At 46.6% G+C, this 14,637-nt stretch overlaps 1 pseudogene; it reads left to right on the forward strand.

Annotated features, from left to right (window-relative positions):
* Window positions 1-5,223: 5,223 nt before the first annotated feature.
* LOC112816353 (protein lin-37 homolog pseudogene) lies at window positions 5,224-6,320 on the forward strand (annotated as a pseudogene).
* Window positions 6,321-14,637: the final 8,317 nt, after the last annotated feature.

Below are 14,637 nucleotides of genomic sequence, written 5' to 3' on the forward strand. Positions count from 1 at the left end.
CTGAGGTCCAGGGAGGCCGTCCTGCAACCAGGAGGGGCCGTGCTGAGCATCCCACATGCAGCTGCTCACCTACTCCTCAGCCCATCACTATGGAATGGGCACCAGTGTTGCCTCCATTTCACAGATGAGAAAACTGAGGTTCAGGCAGGTCAAGTGACTTACCCAAGGTCCCCCAGAAGGCAAATGGCAGAGCTGGGATTTACACTGGCTTCTATTTGACTAAAAAGCCCATTCTCCCACTTCTGTGTGCCAAGATGGAGGGGCCAACATCAGGGAGATCAGGAATAAGAGAGGACAGACCAGAGTTCCTCACAGCCGTCTTGGGTGCAGTAAACTGGCCCTGGGCAGCCACCCACAGTCTGGCCAGACCCCCTCCCCCACCCCCACACAGGACAAAGGCCATGTGATGAGGGAATGGGGTCACTGAAGGCAGTAGAACCAGCCGGTCAACAGGGTGGACTGATGAGTCTGACATAACTTTCTCTAGTTTTCTCCTTTCAGTTTTCCTGTGTCTTCCTGTCTCAGGTGTATCTCTTAAAACAGCACAGAGCTGGGTTTTGGTTTAGTTTCATCCAGCCTAACAATCCTTGCCTTTTTTCAAATCAGCTTTATTGAAGTATAATTTACATACAGTTAAATTTGCCCTTTTGAGGTGTACAGCTCAATGATTTTTGATAAATGTCTTGTAACCATCACCAAAAGCAAGATATAGAACATTTCCATCACCTCCCCCAATTCCCTCATACCCTTTTGAAGTCAAGCACTCCCTCAAGCCCTGGTCCCTGGCCCCCACTGGTCTGCAGTCCCTGCTAGGATTTACTACAAACAGAACGGGCAGTGTATATTCTTTCGTCTGACTTCTGTTGTTGCTCAGGATAGTTTTTGAGATTCATCCATATTGCTGTGCATGTCCGCAGTTCATTCCTTTTTATTTCTGAATAGTACGCCAGTGTTTGCCGAGATCCCAGTTTGTTTAGCCACACCCCCGCTGGGTCCTTTCCAGCTTTGGGCCCTGATGAATAGAGTGCTCTAAGCATTAACATACAGGTTTTTGTGTCAGCGTGCTCTCATTTCTGTACCGACCAAGGAGTGAGATTGCCTTTTTCTACCGTTGATTTTTACCTGTAGGGTTGAGTTGATTATGTTGGGGGTGGTGGCTACGTGTTTGGATTTGTTCTTGCCGGCTTATTAAGTGCTTTCTATCCGCCTTGCTTTCCAAATTTCTCTTTCTCCCCCCCCCCCCCGCCCCGCACCTTCTATCAGCAAAAGTTCAGGGCAAGATGCAGAAAGGGATTTTGTAAGCATAAGAAAGGGAGTCACAAACACAGCCCCTGGAGGGGCCCCGAAGGGTGTGTTCTGGGCAGGGTCCGCAGCTCCAAACCAGTTTCCCTAAGGCGCTGCTACCTCTGTCACCATCAGCAAGGCGTGGAAATAGGCGGCCACCAGGGCAAATGTTGGGTTCAAGAAGATAACCCCACAGCCCTGAGTCAGGGATCAGCCAGCTAGGACCAGGAAATCACTGCTGCCAAGTGGAACGCTGATGCCGAAGCCCCATGCTTCCTTGGCCTTGATACCGAGCGGAAGAACAGCTGTGAGTAGCAGAAAGGTGCTCTGCTTTTCCTTCAGCCTCTTCCAGATTTCAGGTGCGTGCACCTAACGGCCAAAATCCAACTTGCCTCCCAGAGCCTGGCTGGCTATGCGCAGTCTGGGAAATGCCACGCTTGGGCAGGAAGTTCAAAAGCACATTAAAAGGAGGTCCCAGGGACGCCTGGGTGCCTCAGTGGGTTGAGCGTCTGCCTTGGGCTCAGGTCATGATCCCGGGGTCCTGGGATCAAGTCCCACATCGGGCTCCTTGCTCAGTGGGGAGCCTGCTTCTCCCTTTCTCTCTGCCTGCCCCTTCCCCCTGCTTGTGCTCGCTCTCTGACAAATGGATAAATAAAATCTTAAAAAAAAAGGGGGGAGGTCCCAGCCATTCCCCCTGCTCTTGGTCATCATTTAGATAGATTGAATTTGTGTTCTTGTTTCATTTTCCTTTCTGTTTAGAAGCGCTGTATGAATTTTTTTAGTAGTTACTCTAGCTATTTTAATGTGCATTCTTTTTTTTTTTTAAGATTTGTATTTATTTATTTGACAGAGCGAGACACAGCGAGAGAGGGAACACAAGCAGGGGGAGGGGCAGAGGGAGAAGCAGGCTTCCTGCCGAGCAGGGAACCCAATGCAGGGCTCGATGCCAGGATCCCAGGATCATGACCTGAGCCGAAGACAGACACTTAAGGACTGAGCCACCCAGGCGCCCTTTAATGTGCATTTTTAATAAAGCTTACAGTTAATCAATATCTCTGCTCTGGTGGTTTTAACCTATGGCCACAAATTCTTTGATGTTCCTTGCTTCTAGAGGTGGTGCCTCCTTTCCTCCTCTTGAGTCTGGGCTGGACTTGATGACTCATTTTTTTTTTTTAAGATTTATTTATTTGTTTGTTTGAGAGCGAGAGAGAGTGGGGGGAGGGGCAGAGGGAGAGAGAAGATCTCAAGCAGACTCCCCGCTGAGCGCAGAGCCCTACACAGGGCTCCGTCCCATGACCCTGAGATCATGACCTGAGCTGAAATCAAGAATCGGATGCTTGACCGACTGCGCCACCCAGGCGCCCCTTGAGGACTCATTTCTAATGAGCAGAAAGAAACAAAAGTGGTGGAGGGGAACTTTGGGGAGTCATGAAAGGCCCTGCTGCTTCCTCCTTGTTCTCTTTCCTGGATTGCTCTGTCTGGGACAAGTCAGTGGCCGTGTTGTGAGGGCACTCAACAGCCCTATGGCGAGGCTCCGTTGAGGCTCTTCTCACTGGGCCTGGCCACCCTCTGCCTCACTCACCAATGGCTCACCACCTTCCCCTCACCCACGCAGCATTCTAGCCTCTCAATTTCCTGACCTTCTTGTCTCCAAAGACCTTGACCTCACCTCAGCCTCCCCCTCTCACAGTTATGCGTTATAGACCTCGTCATCATCCACAGAATTGCTCTGACATGTTAAGTTCCAAATGCCAATTCTGTGGGCATGACTTCCAATCTGTTCTTTCCTGTTCTCCAGCTTCCTCCGTTCTGCCAGCCCTGCATTTGGGCTTCACAAGAGCTTTCCAGTCCCTCGACCCCTGTACCCGATCTATCAGATCTCACTGGGCCTCTTTCTTTTCCATGTCCCACCCATGCTTTTTACAGGCTCCAGTTTCCCCATTAACAGGGGGAATGAGGAATATCATTTGCATTAGTCAGGGCTCTCCAGTCAGACAGAACCAACAAGATGCATGTGTGTGAAGAGATTTATTATGAGGAATTGGCTCGTGTGACTACGGAGCCTGTGAAGTCCCAAGATCTAGTCAGCAAGCTGGGGAAAGTTCCAGTCCAAGGGCCGGCAAAGGCCAATGTCCCAGCTGGAGCAGTCAGGCCAGAGTCCCCTCTTACTCAGCCTCTTTCTTCTCTTTGGGTCCTCAGTGGATTGGATGAGGCCCACACACATTAGGGAGGACAGTCTGCTTTACTCACTCTATGTATTCAAATGTTAATGTCATCCAGAAACATCTTCGCAGACACACCTGAGTGATATCTCACCAAATGTCTGGGCACCCCGTGGCCCAGTCCAGTTGACACAAAATGAACCATCACAATGGTAGTCTCAGATGTGTGGACAGGAGCTCAGGCAGAGTCATACACCTGAGCTCTGGGGAGTGGGGACCAGGGTTTTAAGCAGCTCCTAGGGACCGGGTTACCCTATCCGCAGAGCCGACCTCCCACCCCTTAGCTGCTGCCCCGGGGTCTCAGCCCCTGCTGCTCCTTCCAGCAACCAACTCCGCTCCTCCCTCCTCTGCGTCTGTCTTTGCTTCATGTGGTTGCTTCTGCCTAATCCTAAGTTCTGCTTCCCCTTGGTTTCTACTGCTTCATGACAATGACATATTCCCTTTCCTCCCTGTGTCCTTTGGCTTCTAATCTCACTGTGGTTTAAGTAAGAAAGAAGCTTCTTGGCCCAAATACTCACTGTCCTTACGTGGGAGGAGCCCTTGTGCAGGTAAACTGATTGATGGGCAAGTGACCAGTGCAAAGACTGGCTGTTCTTGGCCAGGTGCTTGCTCCTGGTCCAAGCAGCTGAGGCCAAGGTTGGGGCAGGCTCTGTGGTATACAGTGTGGCCATCTGCTATGGACTGAATGTTGTGTCCTTCCTCCGTTCCTATGTTGAAGCCCTAACCCCTCGTGTAACTATATTTGGAGATGGGGCCTCTAAGAAAGTAATTAAGGTTAAATGAGGTCATAAGGGTGTGGCCTTGATCCAACAGCATTAGTGTCCTTATAAGAAGAGACAGCAGAGACTTCTCTGTCTCTGTCTCTCTCATTGTTGTATGACGACGCAACAAGGAGACAACCATCTACGAGCCAAGGAAAGGGCTTTTGCCAGGACACCGACCTTATCAGAACTCGATCTGGGACCACCTGCCTCCAGGACTGTGATAAAGTAAATGTCTGTTGTTCACGCCACACAGTCTATGGTATTTTGTTGTGGCAGCTGGAGCCGACCACGACACCACCTATGTATCAATCACCGGTTAGCGGTGCTTCCACGGCAGGGAGCCGTGGCTTGCTGGACATCTGGCTTGGCCCGTCCAGTCTAACCATGCTCAAGTCACCTCTTCTCTTGTGTTTCCTACACCCCCCTCCCCAGGCTTTGAACAGAACTGCCCATTTGGTGTGTGCAGTCCTCCCCCCCCCCACCCAGGCTGCAGAGAGTGCCCTTGGAGAGGGAGGCGCGCGGTGTCTGGCTGGGCGAAGCCGGCCCGGAAAGACTGCAGTGCTTCGGCGCGCCTCAGCCGGCCTCCCTCTTCCACCCAGGCGCTCCCCCAGACTCGCTCCAAGTACCATTGACTCAGAGAGGAAAGGGACAAGGGAAGCAGAGGCATTACTTTCTCTCCCTCCTGAAGCCCCACTCAAATGACAGTGAATGACTTTTTTTTTTTTAAAGATTTTATTCAATTATTTGAGAGAGAGAGCGCGCGAGCGAGAGAGCAGCAGACGGAGAGGGAGAAGCAGACTTCCCCACGGAGCAGGGAGCCGGATGGGGGGCTCGATCCCAAGACCCTGGGGTCATGACCTGAGCCGAAGGCAGACGCTTAACGACGGAGCCACCCAGGGGCCCCTGAATGACTCTTTAAAAGCAAACATTCCCAAGGACAAAAGCAAAGGAAGATGAGGTACCAGCCGCAGGCCGAGGGTGCTGAAGTCCCATGGCAGAGCTCACGCGGGCCTGAGGCGTCAGCAGTGGATCGAGGGGAGCAAATCTGTGTAAGAGGCAGCTGGACCCCTCCAGGCTGTCCCCCATCCCGGCAGAAGAAGTCCCTTCTTGGGAGACGATGAAACAAAGAGTGCCTTGGGGCACCTGGGTGGCTCAGTTGGTTGGGCGACTGCCTTCGGCTCAGGTCATGATCCTGGAGTCCCAGGATCGAGTCCCACATCCGGCTCCTTGCTCAGCGGGGAGTCTGCTTCTCCCTCTGACCCTCTTCCCTCTCGTGCTCTCTATCTCTCATTCTCTCTCTCTCAAATAAATAAAATCTTTAAAAAAAACAAAAACAAAAACAAAGAGTGCCTTGGCTGGGCAACACCGCGGACAGCTGGGGATGGGAGGACGAGGAAGATGAATACTTACCTGCGCGCCACGCAGCCCTCTGGCCCTCCTGCCCTAGTCAGTTCGGGGGCCGACAGCCAGCCCCACTTTCACCGACTGGATGCTGGAGAGGAGTCACCAGCAAACGGCCGTCCGCCGGCTCTCCCCGCCAGTGGAAGGAGAGGAGAAGGGCGGTGGCCGACCGGCTGGCTGAGGGAGGGCCACAGCGCTCCGGCACGTATGCCATCAAGCTGTCTGACCGGGGCATGGACTTGGCTCGGCTCAGCGAGAACAAATCACGGTGCCCGATCTGCCAGGCCTGGATGCCCAGCAGCCCCTCAGTGCAAGAGCCTGACTGGTCGCTCCGCTCGCCTCTGCCGGAGGAAGAGGAGAGTTCAGAGGTCACCAACAGCGAGAGTCGTAAGTGTACGAGCTGTTCCACCCACAGCCCCCAGACCACCTGCAGAGGCTTGCGGATTCCGAATTCCATCCCCACCGCAGGCTAAGACCCAGGGTACCCCCAGTGATGAGCCCCCCCGAGCCCGAGCCCTCACCATGCCCACTCATCTACTGCAACGTGCAGCGCTGCGTACGCACGCCCCGCGGGTGGAAGGCGGCGTCTCATGGGAACCAGCTTCGGTGCTCAGGAAGCACGAAGATCCTGAGGGAGATGTGCGGGTGACAGTGATGTTTCCTGCCCCCCACTCCCGCCCCCCAATAAGCATTCCCCTACTTCACATCTTCAGAAAAACACAATAAAGAGAGTAACGTTGGGATTCTCCACTAAAAGGGCTCAGGTACATCACCCTACAATGAAGGCCATAGTTGACCAGCCCACCGCTCCCAACACACATTCTTAAATATGAGACAACAGGCAAGGACCACTAGACATCCGAGAAAGCCTTTAGCGTGAAAGCATAAAAGACAGAGATCAAAATGAAGAGGAAAACAATTTGCGGGAAACGGGACCATGAGGGAAGTATTTTCTTAGAATTCCTTAAGGAGTTTTCTTAAAAACTCCTTCATTTCCTCAGGGAGATAATAGAATGTGAATATTCATGAAAGAAGAACAGGGTGCTCTAAAAAGGGAGATTCAAAGAACAGGGAGCCTGGGTGGCTCAGTCGGTTGAGCAACTGCCTTCGGCTCAGGTCATGATCCTGGAGTCCCGGGATCGAGTCCCGCATCGGGCTCCCTGCTCGGCGGGGAGTCTGCTTCTCCCTCTGACCCTCTTCCCTCTCGTGCTCTCTATCTCTCATTCTCTCTCTCTCAAATAAATAAATAAAATCTTTAAAAAAAATAAAAAAAAATAGTAATATAAAATACAAAGAACAAACAAGAACTTTCTGTGATAGGATAAATTAGAAAGTCAGTAACATGGATCTTTTGCTGCTGCAAAAGATACAGAAAGTTGCAAGACAACATCACTTCCATTCCTAGCTATTAGAAGCAGGATAACCTACAAAAGCACAGATTTTTTTTTTTTTCTTTTGAGCCTATCAGGGACCTGAAGTTGTTATAAAAAGTGGGCCAAAATCTAAAACTGCAGGCCCTTCCTAGGAAAAAGACCTTGGCTCTTCTATCCTTGGTGGCGGCAGCAACAAGAGGAGGCTGCCATAGACTCGTGTAAGAAAACAGGAACTATGAACACATTTTTAAAGGTCACATATGGGATGGCATGACATTTTGAATCCCTAGGAGCCTCAGACACAAAGAGTTTGCATTCACCCACCAACTCTTCTCCATGGACTTCGCCAAGAAAGTTTGGAGGTGGTGTAGGTGGGCTGAAGTATTAATGTACTAGGGGTGCTGAAGTCTGGATGCAGGAGAGGAGAACCGAGAGAAACTCCACTCCAGACCTTCCAGTGGCAGTTGGTGGCGGGGGAAGGGCAGAAGAGCTGAGAGAAATACTGGGTCTGCTGAAGTCTTAGAGCAGGGTAGGAGAACTGACAGAAACCTTCCAGGCTCCCTAAGTCCTACACTGAGGACAAAGCAAAAGCCTGCTATGGCGGGAGTCAAGGCAGAAGACCTGAAAGACATGCTCCTGAGGCACATTTTCATGGATCCACTAAAGTCTAAGGGTGATGTAGAACTGAAAAAAATCCCCGGACACAATAGATCACAAGTCCACATTTTTTTAAAAAAGATTGATTCATTTAATTTAGAGAGAGAGAAAGCACATGGTGGGGGAGGAGCAGAGGGAGCGGGAGAGAGAAACTCTTTTTTTAAAGATTTTTATTTATTTATTTATTTGAGACAGAGAGAATGAGAGAGAGAGAGCGCGCATGAGAGGGGGGAGAGTCAGAGGGAGAAGCAGACTCCCTGCCGAGCAGGGAGCCTAATGCGGGACTCGATCCAGGGACTCGATCCAGGGACTCGATCCAGGGACTCCTGGCTCATGACCTGAGCCGAAGGCAGTCGCTTAACCAACTGAGCCACCCAGGCGCCCAAGAGAGAGAAACTCTTAAGCAGACTCTACACTGAGCAGGGAGCCTGATGCGAGGCTCGATCTCATGATCTTGAGATCATGATCAGAGCCAAAATGAAGAGTCAGACACTTAACCGACCATTAAGAACCACCCAGGCACCCCAAGTCCACAATTTTTTTTCCAAGTCCGCAATTCTTTAAAAGAAGAATTTGGGAAGGGCTCAATTGGGCCGTCCAGCCGGAGGGTCTCTCATGTGGTTGCTGTCAAACAGAAGCTGAAGCTGGAACCGTGTGGAGCTGGAGCAACTTAGAGGTGCCTGAGCATCTCTCTCTCTTCCTGTCTCAGAGCCCTTCCATGTGGTCTCTCCATGAGGGCTAGTTTGGGCTTCATAGCGTGGCAGCCTCGGGGAAGTTGGACTGGTTAGGTGGTGGCTAGAGGCTGGAAGGTACCCTGCTAACAAGGCAGAAGCTGCGTTGCATTTTCTGACCTAGCCTCCGAAATCAAGCAACATCACTCATACCATAATATGTTGATTACAAAGAAGTCACAAGCCTGCCAATTATAAGAGAGGAGGTTAACTTCTACCTGGGTTTTTTTTTTTTAAAGATTTTAAGTAATCCCTACACCCAATGTGGGGCTCGAACCCATAACGCCAAGATCAAGAGTCACATGTTCCACTGACTGAACCAGCCAGGTGCCCCAAATTCCACCTTTTGATGGCAAAATGGCAAGGTTCCAGAGCAGCAGAATGGGAGATACTGTTGGGGCTACCTTTGAGAAACACAGTCTGCCCACACACCAGTTAAAAGGCAGAGACTGTCAAGCTAGATAAAATAGCTATATGTTATTTACAAGAAGCATACTTTTAGCATAAAGACACAAGTTGAAAATAAAAGGATGGAAAAAGATACATCACACAAACTCAGCATAAGAAAGCAGCTATGACATATTACTATCAGAACAGAATTCAAGACAAAGAATATTACCAGAGATAAAGAGGGACATTTCATAATGGAAAAAGGACAATCAAAAAGACATAATCAGGGGCGCCTGGGTGGCTCAGTCGTTGGGCGTCTGCCTTCGGCTCGGGTCATGATCCCAGGGTCCTGGGATCGAGCCCCGCATCGGGCTCCCTGCTTCTCCCTCTCCCACTCCCCCTGCTGGTGTTCCCTCTCTCGCTTGTGTCTCTCTCTATCAAATAAATAAATAGAATCTTAAAAAAAAAAAGACATAATCATTTTAAATATGTAAGCACCTAACAAGAACAAAGCTCCCAAAATATATGAAGGGAAAATTTAACAGCACCCAAGGGTTCTAGAAATAGACAAATCTCCAAACATAGTTAGAGACCCTAACATCCCATTCTCTATAATTGATAAAACAGAGGGGAAAAAATTAGTAAGAATATAGATTTGAACAACACTATCAACCAAAGTGACCTAATTGATATTTATACATCAAGAAAATAACAAGAGGGCGCCTGGGTGGCTTAGTTGGTTGAGCGACTGCCTTCGGCTCAGGTCATGATCCCGGAGTCCTGGGATCGAGTCCCACATCGGGCTCCCTGCTCGGTGGGGAGTCTGCTTCTCCCTCTGACCCTCTTCCCTCTCATGCTCTCTATCTCTCATTCTCTCTCTCTCTGAAATAAATAAATAAAATTAAAAAAAAAAAGAAAATACACATTCTTCTCAAGTGTAGATGTAACTTTCACCAACACAGACTACATTCTGGGCAGTAGAACAAGATTCAATAAATTACAAAGGATAAAAATCTTATGAAGTAGGATTTCTGACCACATTGATGTTGAATCAGAAATCAATAATAAAACAGTATCTAGGAAATTCTCAAATATTTGTAAATGAAAAAAATATGCTTTTAAGTAAGCTATGAATCAAAGAAGAAATCACAAGTTATATCTCATCTATTAGAAAGAAAATCTTATTTAATTGAATAAAACAAAAAACATAAAATATCAAAATTTGGGAATTCAAAATTAAACAAGTGATTAAAGGAAGTTGTTTAATATTAACTGTTTCTATTAGAAAAGGAAAAGTGTCCCAAATCAATTATTTGAGCTTCCACTTTAAGAAACTAGAAAAGGAAGAGCAAATTACATTTTTTTTCAAATTTTAAATTCAAAATAAGTAGATGGAAGAAAACAATAAAGATAAGCAGAAGTCAATGAAATAGAAAATAGAAAAACAATATAGTAAGTATATGAAACCAAAAGCTGTCTTTGAAAAGATAAATGAGGGCGCCTGGGTGGCTCAGTTGGTTAAGCGACTGCCTTCGGCTCAGGTCATGATCCTGGAGTCCCGGGATCAAGTCCCGCATCAGGCTCCCCACCCAGTGGGGAGTCTGCTTCTCCCTCTGACCCTCTTCCCTCTCGTGCTCTCTCTCTTTCTCTCTCTCTCTCTCTCTCTCTCTCAAATAAATAAATAAAATCTTTAAAAAAAAAAAGAAAAGATAAATGAAATTGATAAACCTCTAGCCAGTCTGATCAGAAAAAAATAGAGAGAAGATACAAATTACCAATATCAAAAATGAAAGAGAGGGGCACCTGGGTGGCTCAGCCGGTTAAGCGTCTGCTTTCAGCTCAGGTCATAATCTCAGGGTCCTGGGATGGAGCCCCACGTCATTGGGCTCCCTGCTCAGTGGGGAGCCTGCTTCTCCCTCTGCCTGCCACTCCCCGTGCTCGTGCAGGTGTGCTCTCTGTCTCTCTCTGATAAATAAATAAATAAATAAATAAATAAATATTTTTAAAAAGAACAGTGAAAGAGAGAAATGAAAGAGAAGCTATCACTACAGATATTACAAATATTAAAAGGATAATAAAGGAATGCCATGAAAAACTTATGCCAATAATTACAGTACAAGTTAGATGAAATGGATAGATTCTGTGAAAGATACAAACTATCAAATTCATTCAGGAATAAATAGATAACCTGAATAATCCTATATCTATTAAGGGAGTTGAATTTGTAGCTAAAAACATTTTCACAAAGAAAACTCCAGGCCTGTGTCTTCACTAAAGAATTCTACCAAATGTTACGGAAGAAAGAACACCAATTCTACACAAACTTTTCCAGAAAATAGAGGGAACAGTTCCCAACTCATTTTACAAAATAAGCCTTACCCTTATACCAAAACCGAAGACATTACACAAAGAGGAAACTACGGACTGGTATCCCTCATGAATACACATGATGTAAAAATATTAACCAAAATTTTAGCAAATCAAATCCAGCCATATGTAAAAAGATAATACATCATGACCAAGTAGGAATGCTAGTTTGCTTTGACATTTGAAAATCAGTCAAGGTAATTAACCATATTAACAGAGCAACAATAAAAAAGAAAAACCACATGATCATCTTGATAGATGCGGGGGGGGGAAACATTTGACATAATTCAACACCGACTTGTGATAAAAGTTCTCAGTAAAGTAGGAATAGAGGGAAACTTCCTCAGCCTGATAAAGGGAATGTATGAAAGACCCACAGTTAACATCTTATTTAATGGTGACAGACTAACTGCTTTTCCCTTTTGATCAGGAACAAAGCAAGGATATTTTTCATCACTTTTTACTCGTTGCCCTGGAGGTCCTAGCTAGTGTGATAAGGCAAGAAAAAGAAATAAAAGGGGTGCCTGGGTGGCTCAGTCGTTAAGCGTCTGCCTTCGTCTCAGGTCATGATCCCAGGAGTCATGATCCCGGGGTCCTGGGATCAAGCCTCGCATCAGGCTCCCTGCTCCACGGGAGGCCTGCTTCTCTCTCTCCCACTCCCTCTGCTTGTGTTCCCTCTCTCGCTGTGTCTCTCTTAAAAAAAAAAAAAAAATAGTGCTTGGGCGCCTGGGTGGCTCAGATGGTTAAGCGTCTGCCTTCGGCTCAGGTCATGATCCCAGAGTCCTGGGATCGAGCCCCACATCGGGCTCCTGGCTCAGCGTGGAGCCCGCCTCTGCCTCTCCCCCTGCTCATGTTCTCTCTCTCTCTCTCTCTCTCTCTGTATCTCTGTGTCTGAAATGAATAAATAAAATCTTAAAAAAAAATAGTGCTTAAAAAAACCACATAGATTAGAAAGAAATGTGTTTTAATTCGAGATGACATTATTATCTATGTAAAAAAATCCTAAGAAATCTACAAAAACCAATAGAACTATTGAGTAGGTTCAACAAGGTCACAGGATAAACAGTCAATATGCAAATATCAATAGTATTTCTATATACTAGCAACTGACAATCAAATTATGACATTTAAAAGTACCATTGGGGGCGCCTGGGTGGCTCAGTCGTTAAGCGTCTGCCTTCGGCTCAGGTCATGATCCCAGGGTCCCGGGATCGAGCCCCACATCGGACTCCCTGCTCCGCGGGAAGCCTGCTTCTCCCTTTCCCACTCCCCCTGCTTGTGTTCCCTCTCTCGCTGTGTCTCTCTCTGTCACATAAATAAATCTTAAAAAATAAATAAATAAATAAATAAATAAATAAATAAATAAATAAAAGTACCCTTGGTTGGGGCACCTAAATGGCTCAGTCAGTTGAGCGGCTGACTCTTGATTTCAGCTCATGTCACGATCTCAGGGTGACGAGACTGAGCTCAGCATTGAGCGCTATGCTCAGCACAGAGTCTGCTTGTCCCTCTACCTGCCCCTCCCCCCACTCATGCACTCCCTCTCTCTCTCTTTCAAATAAATAAATAAGTAAAATCTTTAAAAAAATAAAAATAAAAAAGCATGTGGTTTCACCATTTTTTCAGTTCCTCATTTCCTTACCAGTGTTCCTCTGTCTTGCAAAACTTACATAAATGTGTGTGCTTAAAAAAAAAAAAAACAAAGAAAGGGGCGCCTGGGTGGCTCAGTCGTTGGGCATCTGCCTTCGGCTCAGGTCATGATCTCAGGGTCCTGGGATCGAGCCCCACGTTGGGCTCCCTGCTCCACGGGAAGCCTGCTTCTCTTCCCTCTTCCCCTGCTTGTGTTCCCTCTCTCGCTGTGTCTCTCTCTGTCAAACAAATAAATAAAATCTTTAAAAAAAATAAAAATGAAAGAAAGAAAGAAAAGTACCATTGGCAATAGCATCCAAGATATGAAATACTTACGGATAACTTAATAACATATGCAAAACCTGTATGCCAAAAACTATAAAATACTGCTGAGAGAAATTAAGGAAACTTAAATAAATGGAGAGAAATACCATATTCTTGGGTTGAAAGACTCGTTATTGTTAAGATCTATCTATAGATAGATTCAGATCTGTATCTATAGATTCAAATATAATAGCAGTTAAAGTCCTGGCAAGAGGGGCGCCTGGGTGGCTCAGCTGGTTAAGCATCCAACTCTTGGTTTTGGCTCAGGTCATGATTTCAGGGTTGTGAGATCGAACCCCACATTGAACTCCATGCTCAGTGCGGAGTCTGCTCAAGACTCTCTCCTTCCCCCTCCCCCTCTGACCTTCCCTTGCACTCCAGCTCTCTCTCTCTAAAATAAATAAATAAAATCTTTTAAAATCCTGGCAGGATTTTTTTCCTTTGGTAGAAACTGACAAGCTGATTTTAAGCTTTATGTGAAAATGCAAATTACCTAGACTAACCAAAATGATTTTGAGAAAGAACAAAGTTGAAGAAGTTATACTATCTCATTTCAGACTTACTGTAAATCTACAGTAACAGACAGTGTAACATTGGTGTAAGGATGGGTATATAGGTCAATGGAACTGAAGTGAGAGTCCAGAAACAGACCCACACATGTGACCCATTTGTGGCAAAGTTGCCAAAGTAATTCAGTGAGGAAAGGACAGTCTTTTGAATACATGGTGTGGGAACAGTTGGATATCCACATGCAAAAGAATGAACCTAAACCTTTAACCCATAACATGGAAATATAAACCTTCTAGAATAAATCGTAGGAGAATATCTTTGCGACACTGGATTAGGCAATGACTTTTTAGATAGGACACACAAAATATAAACTGTAAAAGAAAAAAATGGCTAAAATTAGACCTCTTCAAAATTTCTCAAGTTCGCTTTTTATTTTTTCATTTTTTTAAGTAGGCTCCATGCCCAATGTGGGGCTTGAACCTAAAGCCCTGAGATAAAGAGTCATATGCTCTACCCACTGAGCCAGCCGGGTGCCCCTGAAGTTTGCTTTTCAAAGATTTTATTTTTTATTGTTTTTTATTTTTTTAAAGATTTTATTTATTTATTTATTTGTTTGTTTGTTTATTTATTTATTATTTGACACAGAGAGAGAGAGAGCACAAGCAGGGGGAGTGGTGGCCAGAGGGAGAAGCAGGTTCCTCGCTGAGCAGGGAGCTTGACAAGGAACTCGATCCCGGGACCCTGGGAATCATGACCTGAGCCCAAGGCAGACGCTTAACCGACTGAGCCACGCACGGGCGCCAAGATTTTATTTTTTTAATGTTTCTCATGTAATCTGTACCCCCAATGGGGGCTCAAACTTACAACCCCAAGATCAAGAATCACACGCTCTACTGACTGAGCTGGCCGGGTGCCCTGAAAGTTTCCTTTTTAAAAGGGACTGTTAGGGGCGCCTGGGTGGCTTAATTGGTAGAACATGTGACTC

The sequence above is a fragment of the Callorhinus ursinus genome, unplaced genomic scaffold (assembly GCF_003265705.2).
Source record: "Callorhinus ursinus isolate GAN/ISIS: 27379988/994484 unplaced genomic scaffold, GSC_fseal_2.0 scaffold84, whole genome shotgun sequence".
In the NCBI taxonomy this organism is placed as follows: Eukaryota; Metazoa; Chordata; class Mammalia; order Carnivora; family Otariidae; genus Callorhinus; species Callorhinus ursinus.